Raw genomic sequence first — 14,888 nt, forward strand, 5'->3', positions numbered from 1 at the left:
TGCTCTCCCTTAGGAGCAATCTCGTCCTTCCCTCTGAAGTGGAGTGTAATGGATGCAAGTGGGTGAGTCCCGGGTAGTACTCCATCCTTACCTGAGAGTGAGATACCACACCTCTGGGTGAGATGCAGTACCTCTGTGGCGACTGAACCCGCAAGGGCGCTACATATGCTTCTCTAAGTACTAGTCGGAGCTACCCACAACCGCTCAAAATGAGTCAGTGTAAACCTTAACTGCTGTCTGGTTTCTGTATGTTACAGAGGGAAAACAGATCCAAGTAGGAATTTTTCCTCAGACCACACTAGTTGGTACAAGTCATGAGAAAGGTAATCTGTGATGTACCATGTTCGTAAATGGATAAAACTGCATAGTTGTTGCGGACATAGAAATACCAAATATGTATTTTTTAGGTGTTTTTTATTAGAATAAATTACACTTTATTCAGAAAAATTGTATTTTTCAATTTTTTTTTCTTCAAAAGTTGAAAACATTTTTTATTTTTTTTACAATATTTGTTAGCTTCATAGGGGGACTTGAACAAAACATGACTTGATCGAATTGGCAAAAATATGTACTAATAGACCATGTCTGAGGCACATCTATTTGGCTTTAATCTATTGCAGACTACAGAGTTCATCAATAAGTCTCCAGATTGTCATAGCAATCATCAGCTCCCTGTGATCGCACTGCAGGGAGCCGATGGAGTGATAAGGCCTCATTCAGACGTCTGTGTTTCAGGTATATGTTCTATCTATCTATTGATGTCAGTGTTTAACATTGCAATGAATAGAAGAACCTTTGTAATTTATTTATTTACTTATCTATCCCTACATGAAAAACACTGATAACACACTGACCAAACTTACCAGAGTGAATAATCACTGCCCTGTCATGTCTTTACGTTAAAGTACCACCAGTGGGCCATTTCAACACCTGGATTCTTGTCACCACCAGTCATGACACTATTTTCTTTTTAGAAAAAAGCTTTCTCATGACAACCCTTCCAAACAAGCCATACTTGTTTAGTATTTTTGTACATACACTCTCAAGAACTTGAACATTTAATATGCTGCAGTCTTTAGAGTCTAAGCTTTTGCTCTTGATTTTTTAGTATATGTCTGCTAAAAACCAGGGTCTGAACTTCAAGCTAATTTGCTGGGACTCTTGAGATTATTGTCAATGGTCATGAAAGTTTTCCATTTGTGAATAATTTTTCTCATTCTAGAATAATTTACTGCAAATTGTAAATGGCTTTATAAGCCTTCAAAGATGAATGGGCAGCAACAATTGCGGATGTCTTTCCTTTTTTTGCTGTGTGTTAACACACATCTAAATGATCCAGGCCAGCAAACTAATAAAAGTTCTGCTTCTATAGAGGTGGTCATTCTTACTGATGAACAATTAATCATAGACACTTGAATAGCTGCATCTGGCTGCCACATCCCCTCTTAAATCCTATGGAAGCAGTAAGGGTGTACTTATTTTTTCACACACTGCTACTGCATTTTGGCCTATTTTTTGGTATATAAATAATGTGATTGGCAGTCTGAGTTTGTCTTTACCTCATTTTAGAACTTTTTGAGAACCAGATTTTATAATATGTCTTGATACGTAAAACTATAGAATTGAAGGAGGGCGTACTTAGTTTTTATCGTGACTACGACAGGAATTCCCCATGATCAAAGTATGGTACAAATACAGTGCGAATAGACCGTTTCAGTAATTGACAGACTGTGTGCTAGCAATATGGTTTTCTGCATGGCTCAAAACTAGTATTATTTATAATATTTATATTTTTGCCACGATATTTATTAAAAAAAAAAAGCAAAAATGTTGCGCTATAATCAGAAATTCACGTGGCTGTCCCATTCATATGAATGGGGTTTGCATGAATCCATTTGCTTGCAGAAGAACCATTCCCATTCACTCATTTCTCCTCTGCGTTTGAGTATACTGTGACAAAGTGACTGGCAGAATACTGGAGGGGAGATATGTTTTACTGAGGCTATTAGCTTCAGTGATATTTGAAACATGGAAGTTTTCTCCTGCATGGTAGGTGCAGAAAGGGTTAATCAGCCATGTTTAAAAGTGCGTGTTTTATGAGAACAACCATAGTGCGGGCAGGAGGTTGTTCTCCATATCTCCACCTCAGGGTGTGGTCTGGGCTGTAAATAGCCAGCCTTGTGACTCAGGTGTGGTTCAGTATCTGGAGAGGCTTGCTCCAGAGAGGAGCTTGCATGTGTTATGCTAAATCTGAACCATTTGTGGTTTACCCTGAGTGACCGGACCCCAGCCGATATACAGACTGTGATGTATCTGTTTTTGTTTTGTTTTGCCGTTATGCCGAATGGGCTGTGTTTACTTTATGGACTCCAGAGTGGTTTATGACATATTTTAATAAACCAGCCCAAAATTTAAAGAAGCAGTTTACCACAATACCCATAGGATGTGCTCACATGTGTTTTTTTTTTACGGCATTATCTGGCATTCTTTAGTAACACAAAGAAAGCAATGTATGAACATACCCCTAGCACCATTATTTGTCTAGTTTTTACCCTGGGGTGAAAGAATTTGAGAATATTGGGTCCCACTGTATTTGTTTTCCAGCTGGGGCCCACATAACTCGAAGTTGGGTAACAATGAGCAGTGGGATAAAATAGCTGCAATGACTCTTCCACATAATATGCTATTCAGGAGGGTCCCAAAACTAAATAAATATAACTATGTTTAATATAAAACAATATGTTCTCCATGAAGAAAAGTTAAACTGAAAATAAAAAAAGGAAAATGATAGAAATATTATGTAACAATTGGGAACAGTATGTTCAGTCACTCATCAGTTGTCCCTCCGAGTGAGAAAGCTCACAACTCGTCATCACAGCAACAAGCATTTCAGATGTGCTAAAGAAAGGAAAATCCCAAATAATATGTCATTAAAAACAGGAAAAGCGCCAATTTGACTAAAATCCTTTCTCAGCTTATTAGAGGTCAATAATACTTTGTAAAACATCTGTGCCTTTCACCTCCGCTGCCAAATAGTCGGGTTTTTCTCCAGCGAGTTCACAGAAATCTGAAAGCTGGGAATTTCCCAGGGAAAGTGATGTAACAGGAAGATTTCAAATTCCTTGGAAAACCCAGGAACAAAGCTGATTTCCCAAACCGACAAGAAGTCAATAATGCCTATGTTATATAATAGGTCATTTTTCATTATCATAATTAGAGATGAGCGAAAATGTGGAAAATTGCTTACACAGTGACTATGAAAAAATTTTTGGGAAAGAGGAGATGCTAACTAATAGTGATCACCAAAATGATTAAGAAATAAATAAATAGATAGTGATCAATAGCAATATCAATCTATGAAAATATGTCAATTTATTAAATACAAATGTTTCCTGACACATATACATGTAGTAACAAACTAACAAACATATAAAACACCATAAAATAGTGGAAAAACACCACTGTCTAAGGAGCCAGCTGATGCATTATAATAGAATCACGTATATAATGATACAACAAATACTATATATGATAATTCAATGAATGAAGAAATACAGAGCGCACAGGCTCAGTGCAATAGCTGTGATGGTCAATGATGCCTAGACCCTGCAATGCACTAGTTAAATAACAGGGTAAATGTGTAAAGGCAAGTGAAGCACATAAAAGGCTGAAAAAGCAGAGTATGGCAAAAGGCAGTACCAGGCATATGCCCCTGATGAAGCCACCGTGAGTGGCGACACGCGTTGGGCTCCGCGGCGCCAGCTGTTCTTATTATATTTTTTTCAGCACAGGCTCTCACTTTCTGGTATCATCCCCTTATTTAGTGCTTTATGTTCCGCTGTGGTCATTAGCTTATGTTAGCTATAGGGACCTATTTGGTTATCCATTAGGATCGTACTTTTATCCTTGTGGGGGCACCATTCAGTGTGGGGAAACAGGTACTGCCTTTTGCCATACTCTGCTTTTTCAGCCTTTTATGTGCTTCACTTGCCTTTACACATTTACCCTGTTATTTAACTAGTGCATTGCAGGGTCTAGGCATCATTGACCATCACAGATATTGCACTGAGCCTGTGCGCTCTGTATTTCTTCATTCATTGAATTATCATATATAGTATTTGTTGTATCATTATATACGTGATTCTATTATAATGCATCAGCTGGCTCCTTAGACAGTGGTGTTTTTCCACTATTTTATGGTGTTTTATATGTTTGTTAGTTTGTTACTACATGTATATGTGTCAGGAAACATTTGTATTTAATAAATTGACATATTTTCATAGATTGATATTGCTATTGATCACTATCTATTTATTTATTTCTTGATCATTTTGGTGATCACTATTAGTTAGCATCTCCTCTTTCCCAAAAATTTTTTCACTTGTTAGTTCATGAGATGCTGCAGGTAGATCCCGTTTATTAGATGGTGCCCTCCTCATTTATGGTGGTTGTTTACACAGTGACTATAACGGATGTTTATAAGAATGGACCACAGCCTTGTGAATCTAGATAGAGGCCCCCACGATAATGTATGAATCGTAATGTAACAACCTTGGGATAATTAGTACAACATTAATTTCACCTTTTCAAAATCTGTGCAGTCATATCAAAGCAAATCTACAAGGAAAACAGTAATGTAATTTCTGGAAAGGCCACCACAACTGTGGGACTAGGGTGCCAAGGGACCAACAGAAACACTGACTCTGGGCACCCACTGTTCCAGGGGCGGACACAGACTGTAGTGGGCCCCTGTGCAAGAAATTTTTGCCCCCCCCTGCCCTTCATAGGGCAACAAAGTTATGTAAACATAACCCCCCATGTGCATCTCTCACCCCCCCATGTGCAGCTCTCATCCCCCCCGTGTATCTCTCATTCCCCATGTGCATCTCATCCCCCCCCATGTGCATCTCACCCCCCGTGCATCTCTCATCCCCCCATGTGCAGCTCTCATCCCCCCCATGTGCAGCTCTCATCCCCCCATGTGCAGCTCTCACCCCCCGTGCATCTCATCCCCCCATGCATCTCATCCCCTCTGTGCATCTCATCCCCCCCATGCATCTCACCCCCCCCCGTGCATCTCCCCCCCCCCCGTGCATCTCTAATTACCCCCACTCCTAGTTAATTAATTGTATTTAAAAAAAAAAACACTTGTTATACTTACCCCCTTGCGATCCCTGCAGAATCCTGGCGCTTGTCCACGTCGCTGCCACCAGGTTCTCCTGACTTCCGGCCATGTGACGGCACCATCACATGACCAGAAGTCAGGGGAATCATGAAGGCGCTGCGGCAGCAGCGCTGCACTGCTGCGCAGAGGAAATCAGCGCTGAGGTGTCCCGGCGCTTAGCGCTCAGCATGGGTGCAGGGGGCCAAGGGCCGGCTCCAGGTTTTTGTGGGCCCCGGGCGAAAGAGTCTCAGTGGGCCCCTTAAATACATACCACGATTCATGATGCAGAGATACTGAAGAGAAATATATATATAGTACAATGCAAAGATTTCACTTCTTACATTATATGAGTAATATCTATTGTAAATTCCACAATAGCTCAGAAACCAGCGAATCGCTCCACACAGTATACTGGCCCCCATAAAATGCTCCATACAGGAGACTGGCCCCCATAAAATGCTCCATGCAGAATACTGGCCCCCATGAAATGCTCCATACAGGGTACTGGTCCCCATATAACGCTCCATACAGGATACTGGCCCCAATATAACTCTCCATACAGGATACTGGCCCCCATATAATGCTCCATACAGAATACTGGCCCTCATATAACGCTCCATACAGAATACTGGCCCCCATATAACGCTCCATACAGGATACTGACCCCCATATAATGCTCCATACAGAATACTGGCCCCCATAAAATGCTCCATACAGAATACTGGCCGCCATATAACGTTCCATACAGAATACTGGCCCCCGTATAACACTCCATGCAGGATACTGACCCCCCATATAACGCTCCATACGGAATACTGGCCCCCATATAATGCTCCATACAGAATACTGGCCCCCATATAACGCTCCATGCAGGATACTGGCCCCCATATAAAGCTCCATGCAGGATACTGGCCCCCATATAACGCTCCATACAGAATACTGGCCCCCATATAATGCTCCATGCAGGCTGTTCCCCACACATAATGCCCCACGTAGGCTGCTCCCCCCACATAATGCCCCACGCAGGCGGTTCCCCCCACGTAATGCCCCATGCAGGCTTTTCCCCCCCATATAGGATGTTACCCCCCCTTATGATGCCCCATGCAGGATGACACACACCCCCCCTTCCTTATAATGCCCCATGCAGGATGTCACACACACCCCCTCCCTTATAATGCCCCATGCAGGATGTCACACCCCCCCCTTATAATGCCCCATGCAGGATGTCCCACACCCCCCCTCCCTTAAATTCCCCATGCAGGATGTCACACACACCCCCCTCCCTTATAATGCCCCATGCAGGATGTCACACCCCCCCTTATAATGCCCCATCCAGGATGTCACACACCACCCCCCCTTATAATGCCCCATGCAGGATGTCACACACCCCCACCTCACCCCCCTCCCTTATACGGCCACAGGCCTCCATACAATTAAAAGAAAATCAAATACTCACCTCACGTCTCACCTGCTGCCGCTGCTCCGGACTCCAGCGTCGCTGGCCTCATCCCGCTCTGCGCTCTGACTGCTCAGGAGAGAGTGCGGTGTAAAGACGTCACCGCGCCCTCTGACCTGAGACGTCACAGTGCAGCAGCCGCGGAGGATGCAGGAGCTGCTGCGGAGGAACGGGGAGGGGTAAGTATTGTGCCGGGGCCCTGAGCGGGTGCTGACACCGCTTTCCTCCGCTCACAGGTCCCATAGCGCGTGCGATGCCCGACGGTGAGGGCCCCCCCCCCCCCTGCCTGCTCAGGGCCCCGACATTTGCCCGGGTGTGCCAGGTGCTGACGCCGGCCCTGCGGGGGCCCCATGAGAAGGCGCACAAGAGGGGGGCCCCAACGGGGCTCGAGGGGGCCCCGACCGGCCGAGCCCCATACTGGAGTCAGGACAGTCATGCCCTGATGGCGTCCCTGTTGGAGGCTGGAGGGGCCCCCTCTCCCTCGGGGCCCCTGTTCAATGAACGGGCTGCACGGGCGGTAGGTCCGCCCCTGCACTGTTCAGCTACATGCAAATATTACATCACCTTATTCCCAAATTTCCCAATGCTTCTATATACTAATAAATTGGATAGTTTGGTAAATGAATGATGAGATGTTGCTTCTGTTGTTACATAATGAATCAAGTGTATTGTGTCACCAACTGCTCATATTGTGGAGAGGGTGGCCAATTCTGTATAGGGGCCCACCGGGGAAATCACCTGTTCTCCGGAGGGTCAGTCCAAGCCTGCCCACGACAACCTATGAGTGAAAGTTAGAAGAGCTGAAATAAATTCTCAGTACAAAAAAAAATCTTTTAGATTATGTGACTCAAAAATAATAAGTTATTTATTTTACTTGTTTATGTAGTGCCATTAAATCCACATTGCTTTACAGAAATAATCAACACTGTCACCATTGGGGCTCACAATCTACATTCCCTATCAGGATGTCTTTGGAGTGTGGGAGGAAACCGGAGTACACGGAGGAAATCCATAGAAACGTGGGGAGAACATACAAACTCCTTGCAGATGTTGTCCTTGGTGGCATTTGAACCCAGGACCCCAGCGCTGCAAGGCTGCAGTGCTAACCACTGAGCCACCAGCTTGATATCCTCTATCCTATAACTTATTGATCACTGAGAACTTGGCTCTGCAGAGCTCCATCTTGAATGGAGTGTAGGTGTACATATCCTATATTATCACATGACCATAGTAAAAAAATGAAAGAACAAAACACAAATCAAAATATAAATGAACATACAACCAAAACTTGGTGAATTATTTATAATGATAGATTATATTTTGTCTCATATTCATACCAAATGCAACTTTCGCTTATAGAATATAGATCCATCATGATTGCCTTCTCTGGTCACCAACCCTACGGGGTTTATAAACTCTTTCAATACTCTTCACCTTATATGTCTTCGTGTTACCTCCATGTTTATCTACAAAATATTTAGATGCTGCTGAGCTTTTAAATCTCTATATATTAGTAGCATCTGAGACATGTCTCCTGATACCTGATATGTATTTAAAGTGCTCCTGTCCAACCTACATGCTGGGTATTACAGCTATTACATGCAATCAAATAGACTACATGTGCCGTATCACAATTAATAAAACTACAAATATTATACGTTTTATTTGTGATGAGAGATGAGTTTTTTCAACATATTTCCAACAATTGAATTTTAGATGGCCACATTTTAAAATCCAATTATTGGCTGCTATATTTTATATAAAGAGAATTGGAGAAAGTTTGCTGCCTAGTGTGGGGGCTATTTTAATTTTTTGCAACAAAATTCACCAGTGTTCACCAGTTAGTTAGTAAGTTAGTGTAGTGTTAGTGTAGGGAGTACAATTGGGGGAGGAAGGTTGAACTTGATGGACCTAGGTCTTTTTTCAATCTATGTTACTATGTACTTGGAACCTTATTAAAGGTGTTGTCCGGAATAATTAAATTTTTAAACTGTGTGCTTCAGAACTAAAAGGCAGGTAGTTGCTGACTACTTGCCTATTCTACCCAGCGCCAGCTCAAAGCAGTCACTGACGATTCCTACTGCTGATTCTACTGCTTCCCGTCAGTAGAGCCGCTCTTCCACTGCTCTGCTAATGGGATATGACTGCTGATGTCATGCTGATTAACGGCCGGCTCCCCACAATAAGGCAGTGAAGGACCGGCTGTCAATCAACAAGTTGTCAGCAGTAACACCAGTCAACAGAGCAGAGAGAAGAGAAGCAGCTGCTCTGTTGATGTGATGTCAGCTGAAGGTGAGGCAGGAGTGGTCTGTGACCGCTTTGAGCTGGCAGAGATTGGCACCGGGGAGAACATGCAGCTAGTTGGCAACTAGAAAAACCTACAAGAAGCAAAATAAACATAAGCCCTGCTGTAAATAAATAAAAAGAAAGTGCATTTAAATAAAATAGGGTTCTTAGTAACACTGTTTTTGATCAAAAATAGTATAAAAGCTTTCCAACCGCGACAAGGTGACCCCATTCAGGAAAGTCCTGTTTAATATTAAAAACCTTACCATGTGTCAAAATTGATCTTTGTGTGAATAAGGGCAGACAAAGGATCGGGTCCCAAACTGTGGACACCAACCAAGGGAAGTTTTTCAAATGTATTATCCAGCTCTAGGAAGGGAGGTCACCTTCCCAGTTTGCACAAAATGCTAAAAATACAAAGAAAAGAAAAAAAAAACACGTGAAACATGCATTTATGTGCTGCATGTATACCAACTTAAACCAAGCTCAAAGTTTTTGGGAGTTTTTTTCTTTGTATTTTGTTCAAACTGGGGGGTGGCTTCCCTTCATAGAGCTGGATAATACATTTAAAGGTTCCCTAGGCTGGTGTCCACAGTTTGGGATCTAATCCTTTGTCTGCCCTTATTCACACAGAGGTCAACTTTGACACATGGTAAGGTTTTTAATATTAGACAGTGTAGGACTTTCCCGAACGGGTTCACCCTATCGCGGTGGAAAAGCTTTTATACTATTTTTGATCAAAAACAGTCTTACTAGGAAACCTATTTTATTTAAATGCACTTGCTTTTTATTTATTTACAGCAGGGTTTATTTTCATTTTTCTTCTTGTAGGTTTTTCTGATTCATGGCCATTGTGAAACATGTGTGGCGCCCCTGCGGGTTCAGTCGCCACAGAGGTACTGCATCTCACCCAGAGGTGTGGTATCCCACTCTCAGGTAAGGATAGAGTGCTGCCCGGGACCCTAATGACTTGCCCAGGGGAATGGGGACGACTCGGTACCCGGCCTTTTGCCTGACCTTGGGGATGTCGCGGTGGTCGGCTCCCGGGCCCGTACCCTGGGGTCAGCTTTTAAAAGGGTGGCTTGGTTTACTAATTTTATGGAAGTTCGTGACGCCACCTGTGGTTTCTGGTGAGAATCACCAGCGCTGCGGCAGTCCACTGAGGCCGGTGATAATGCAGCTTGATGGTATAGTTCCCCACAGGTGGAGCTAGGCCTCAGGGTAGTATATGGAGAGGGGGGATGCAGGACAGGCGAGACCCATCTGGGTCAGAGCAAGAACAGGGACGGACACGATAGTGACTTCAGTACCTTTTACTGTTGGTAATTCAGGCACATCCTGGAGCACTGTAGGGTGAAGGGTGCATATCAGGATCCTCCCCAATGAGCGGGTGTAAGGCCTCCTGTTTCTTGCCTCTTCCTAGTAAGTTTCTGACCCGCCTGAAGCTAAGCCTAACTTTATCTCTGTCCTGCACCGGCTGACGTTGTGGTAGGGCCTTCTCTTGGAGTGCACGCTCCCAGCTTACGGGGCCTATGTGTCTCCTGACTCTGTTACGTATCAGCTCTCTGGTGATTCTGGGACCTGTAGTTCTCCAGGGATTCCGGTTATGCCTTACTGGGTCGTAGAGATCCCGGTAAGCTCAGACCCGGTGTCCGGTATATGTTTCGGGGTGAGCTGGGTAAGCTCCTCTGCCCCCACTGCTACTCACTTTCCACTCGCCTTCGGCCGTGCTCGGGCGCTCACTAGGCTACTCACACTAACGGCAGCTTGCCGCTCTTCACCGCTCTTACAGGCGTCGGCACGCCTTGGGCTCAGTTACTTGAGCTCCTGAGTCTGGACTGGGCTTCATGACCACTGGAGGCCTAGCTTGCCTCACACAGCAACCCGCTTGCTTCTCCGCACACACAGCTCTTCACTCTCTGTGCACTCCAGACTGACTGCTTAGACTGACTGTGGACTCCAGACTAGACTGCCTAGCTCCACCTTCCCTATTTATATCCCTAACGGGCTCCCTCTGGTGGTCTGAGGTGGAAGGTGGAGGTGTGTGAATGTTTATGGGGGCCTCTTGTGGAGGATTCCATTAATGCACCCCTCTAGGATCTGTGGTACCAAGCGCAGCTGGGCGCCAAACTAACACCTGCATCCAACACATTCCACTTCAGTGGGGGCAGGGCGAGATTGCTCCTAAGGGAGAGCACAGTCCCTGGTCCCTAGCTGAAGGGTGGAACTATGTAGTGGGTGTGGGTGGAGGACGAAGTTCAGGGGAGCACAGAAAAGGAAGTGATATAAATTGAGAAGCCATCTTGGAAAGACAGTTCAGTTAGAGGAGGAACGTGCGTGGAGCAGAAGCTCTGCAGGAGCTCTGCTCCGGAGGTGGGCCTAGCCCTAGAGGCCCAGGACTGAGAGAGGAGTGGGAGCTAGGGAGGAAGGCTCCAGTAACAGAAGGGATCCCAGGGGGTACGGTGAGTGCAGGACGGCACCCGTACGCCCGAATCTGCCAGGCGTCAGAGGGATCAGTCCGCAAGAAGGGCACCGGTCCCTGGACTAGCCGAGTTACTTCAAGTCTCGGCTGGAAAACAGGAGGCTTCTGCACTTTCAGGGTGCAGTTGCCACTTTCGCACCTAAGCCGCCGAAAAGGGCACCAAGTCAGGTCCGGGAACTTCAAGTTGCCCAGAGGGATCTCAAGGTACCCGATCGGGACTTTGTGTGACGAGGCGCAGGGCAGGAGGGAGAGACCCAGCGTGGGAAGTCGGCTAAGGAAGGAACATACAGAAAGAGGGTCCCGTTAAGTGCTTCTGATATACTTGAGGGAGTGCTGAACCCCTGCCTGGTAAACGCAGTGCGACGTGGGAGATGGTCACCTGTACAGTGCCACCTGAAGAACCTAAAGAACTGTGGGTAAACTCGGATGACTGCACCCCATTGTTTCTGTCAGTTATTTCTACCACGTTGTCGCTCCTGCACTACAATGCCCAGCATCACCATCTGCACCTACACAGCCCTGGGGCTGTGCTCTGCCTGTGGAGAGCCGCACCAACCCAGCTGCCCTAACATCTGTCCCAGAGGTCTGCAGCAGCGCCGGTATCCATTACCGGGAACCACAGGTGGTGTCACGAGACAAAACTGTTATTCATCCCATCAAGTAACAAAACCCCTTTTAAAGAGTGACCCCAGGGTACGGGCCCGGGAGCCGACCGCCGTGGCATCCCAAGAAGGTAATGGCCCGGGTACCGAGTCCCCCATATCCCCCTGGGCGAGTCACATGCATTTATGTGCTGCATGTATACAAACTTAAACCAAGCTCCAATTTTGTTTTTTAGTTAGCAACTACCTGCCTGTTCTTAAAAACATGAAATAGTTCCGGATAACTCCTTTAAGTTGTTTATCTTGATACAGCATATAAACATATATTTTTTATGAAATTTGTAATATCTGAAAATTATGGACTATAGGTGCAAATAAATGTATCACCGAATACAGGAAGTTATAAGATATAATAAGCAGAAGATGATGATTAAGGTGTTTGCACAAAGGATTTATATTTAAAGTTCCATTTTCATTATATTACGTATTTTATTAGGAAATGAACAAACAGCAGACGTCATTTTATTTCCATGTTAAATTACAAATGACTTTAAAGGGACTTTCCAGCACTATTATAGTGATGACCTATCCTTGCTATAGTTCATTAAGTTCAGATCAGTGGAGGGTCCGACACCCTGCACCCCCAAGAATCAGCTGTTCTCACCTCCAGCAAGGGCTGGTTATAAATTTGGAAAAGAAAATTAAGCAGCACCCCAATTTAACTGGACAATTACATTGGAGTGCTGCAGATTTTTCTATTCCTATTCAATTGGACTTATGGGTATGTGTCTGGTAAGCTCTGCACCTAGTATTCAAGACTTTAGTACTACTTCATTATATATTTTCCAGATATAAAGTGTACGGAGCAAAACACCACTGGTCCCAACTCTGTTTAGATGCCGCTGCCGGGTGCTGCAACTCATTTATTACAATTCATCATATCTGCAGTATATGGCAGAGGCCACTGAGCAGTGTACAGATCTGTGCTGCCCCACTCTGTCCACTAGTTATATCCTGCTGCCTGAGGTGATGACAGCTGATCATTGGGGGTACCGGGTTTAGTACTCCCACTTTCAGCAGAATTTGTTTGCTTGGAAAATGACCTTCAGAGTAAACTTTACAATTTGCTGCATGTTAAAATTCTGTTACTGATTTTCATAGTTAATTTCATCCCTTTTCTCTATAGCAGGGGTGAAATCAATAAAAAAAGCTTTTGTATAATCCTCATGTAACTTGTGTGCGGCAAAAGATTTTCGTCAAAATCTGCTGTAAATTTGCAGGGGAAAAATCCATTATGTGTTGTCCTACTCTAAGAATACAACAGGTCTGACTGTAAGTTGTAACTATGGAGCACGTGTTTTAAAAGATTGAATTCTGGCCTGACCCCTGCAAACACAACCCAACCTTAGCCGAGTGCTTTGTTGGCATCCCTTCTGGCACATGCTCCCCCAGACACTATAGCTACCCTCCTATCCTCCTACGTAGGTCTGCATAAGAACTGTAGATGTGTCAGAGCTATTTTTAAAATCAAGACTATTTCTTTCTTTATAATACATGAATTTGAGAATGCGCATCTGAAGATTAAAGATGGTGTACACCACAAATAAATGTAACACCGAATAGAGGAAGTTATAATGTGGCGCCCTGCTGCGCATTGGTGCCACAGAACCCAGAAGGGTGCATGGATGGACTTCTCCACAAGAGGCCCTCACACATTCACACACCTCCCTCCACCCTACCACCTCAGACCAGCAGAGGGAGCCCGTTAGGGATATATATAGGGAGGGTGGAGCCAGGCAGCTCAGATTAGTGTTTAGTTAGTCTCTCAGACACAGAGAGGGACAGAGCTCAGAGTTGAGCAGAGAGCGTGCTGACGCTCAGAGAGCAGCACGCTGGCTGCTGTGCTTAGGCGAGCCAAGGCCTACAGCACGAGTGAAAGCCTAGTGAGGGCCTGAGTATGGCCGAAGGCGAGAGGAAAAGGAAGAAGTAACAAGGGGGCAGAGGAGCATACCAGGCTCACCCCGATATATATACCGGACACCGGGTCCGCGCCTACAGGGACTATTTATGCCCAGTAGGAACCACCGGAACCCCTGGAGGACTACAGGTCCCAGGTTCACCAAATGCTGATTTTAGTACCAGGGCTAGGAGTCACGGAGGCCCCAGTGTCCAGGGAGAGTGATCTCCAAAGAGAAGGCCCTACCACCAGGTCAGCAGGTGCAGAGAGAGACAGTAACCAAGCTAGGCCTAGCTCCAGGCAGGTCAGAAGCTTAGAGGATAAAGCAACGGATCAGGAGGCCCTATACCCGCTCACTGGGGAGAATCCAAAAGTGCGCCCTTCGTCTGGAGTACCCTGGACCGTGCCTGCAACACCACCAGTAAAGGTACTGAAGCTTACCCCCGTGTGAGTGTCCGTCTTTCCTCCGGGACCTTGCTGCCGTCTCTTCCCTGCACCACCATCCATTACACCCCACACTGCCCTGGAGCTAGCTCTACCTGTGGAGAGCCACACCATCCCTGCTGCCGTAACACCAGCTCCAGAGGCCTGCTCTGCAGCGGCGGCACCCCTTAGCCGCATTCCACAGGTGGCGTCACGAACACTTAAATCCCTTATAAATACCTCCCCCTTTTTACTGACCGCCCTGGGTCACGGACCGGGCAAGCCACCGTGATATTCCCCATATCAGCATCCATAAGAGGCCCGGCTGCCGAGTACCCCACGGCCCAGGGGGCGCTTCAATAAGATATAATGAGCAGGAGATGATGATTAAAGCGTTTGCACAAAGGATTTATATTTAAAGTTCCTCTTTCATTATATTATGAACTTTATTAGGAAATGAGCAAACAGCAGACATCATTTTATTTCCATGTTTTATTTCCATGTTAAATTACAACTGA

The sequence above is a fragment of the Phyllobates terribilis genome, unplaced genomic scaffold (assembly GCF_046119375.1).
Source record: "Phyllobates terribilis strain yellow unplaced genomic scaffold, ASM4611937v1 Scaffold_8__6_contigs__length_399053987, whole genome shotgun sequence".
In the NCBI taxonomy this organism is placed as follows: Eukaryota; Metazoa; Chordata; class Amphibia; order Anura; family Dendrobatidae; genus Phyllobates; species Phyllobates terribilis.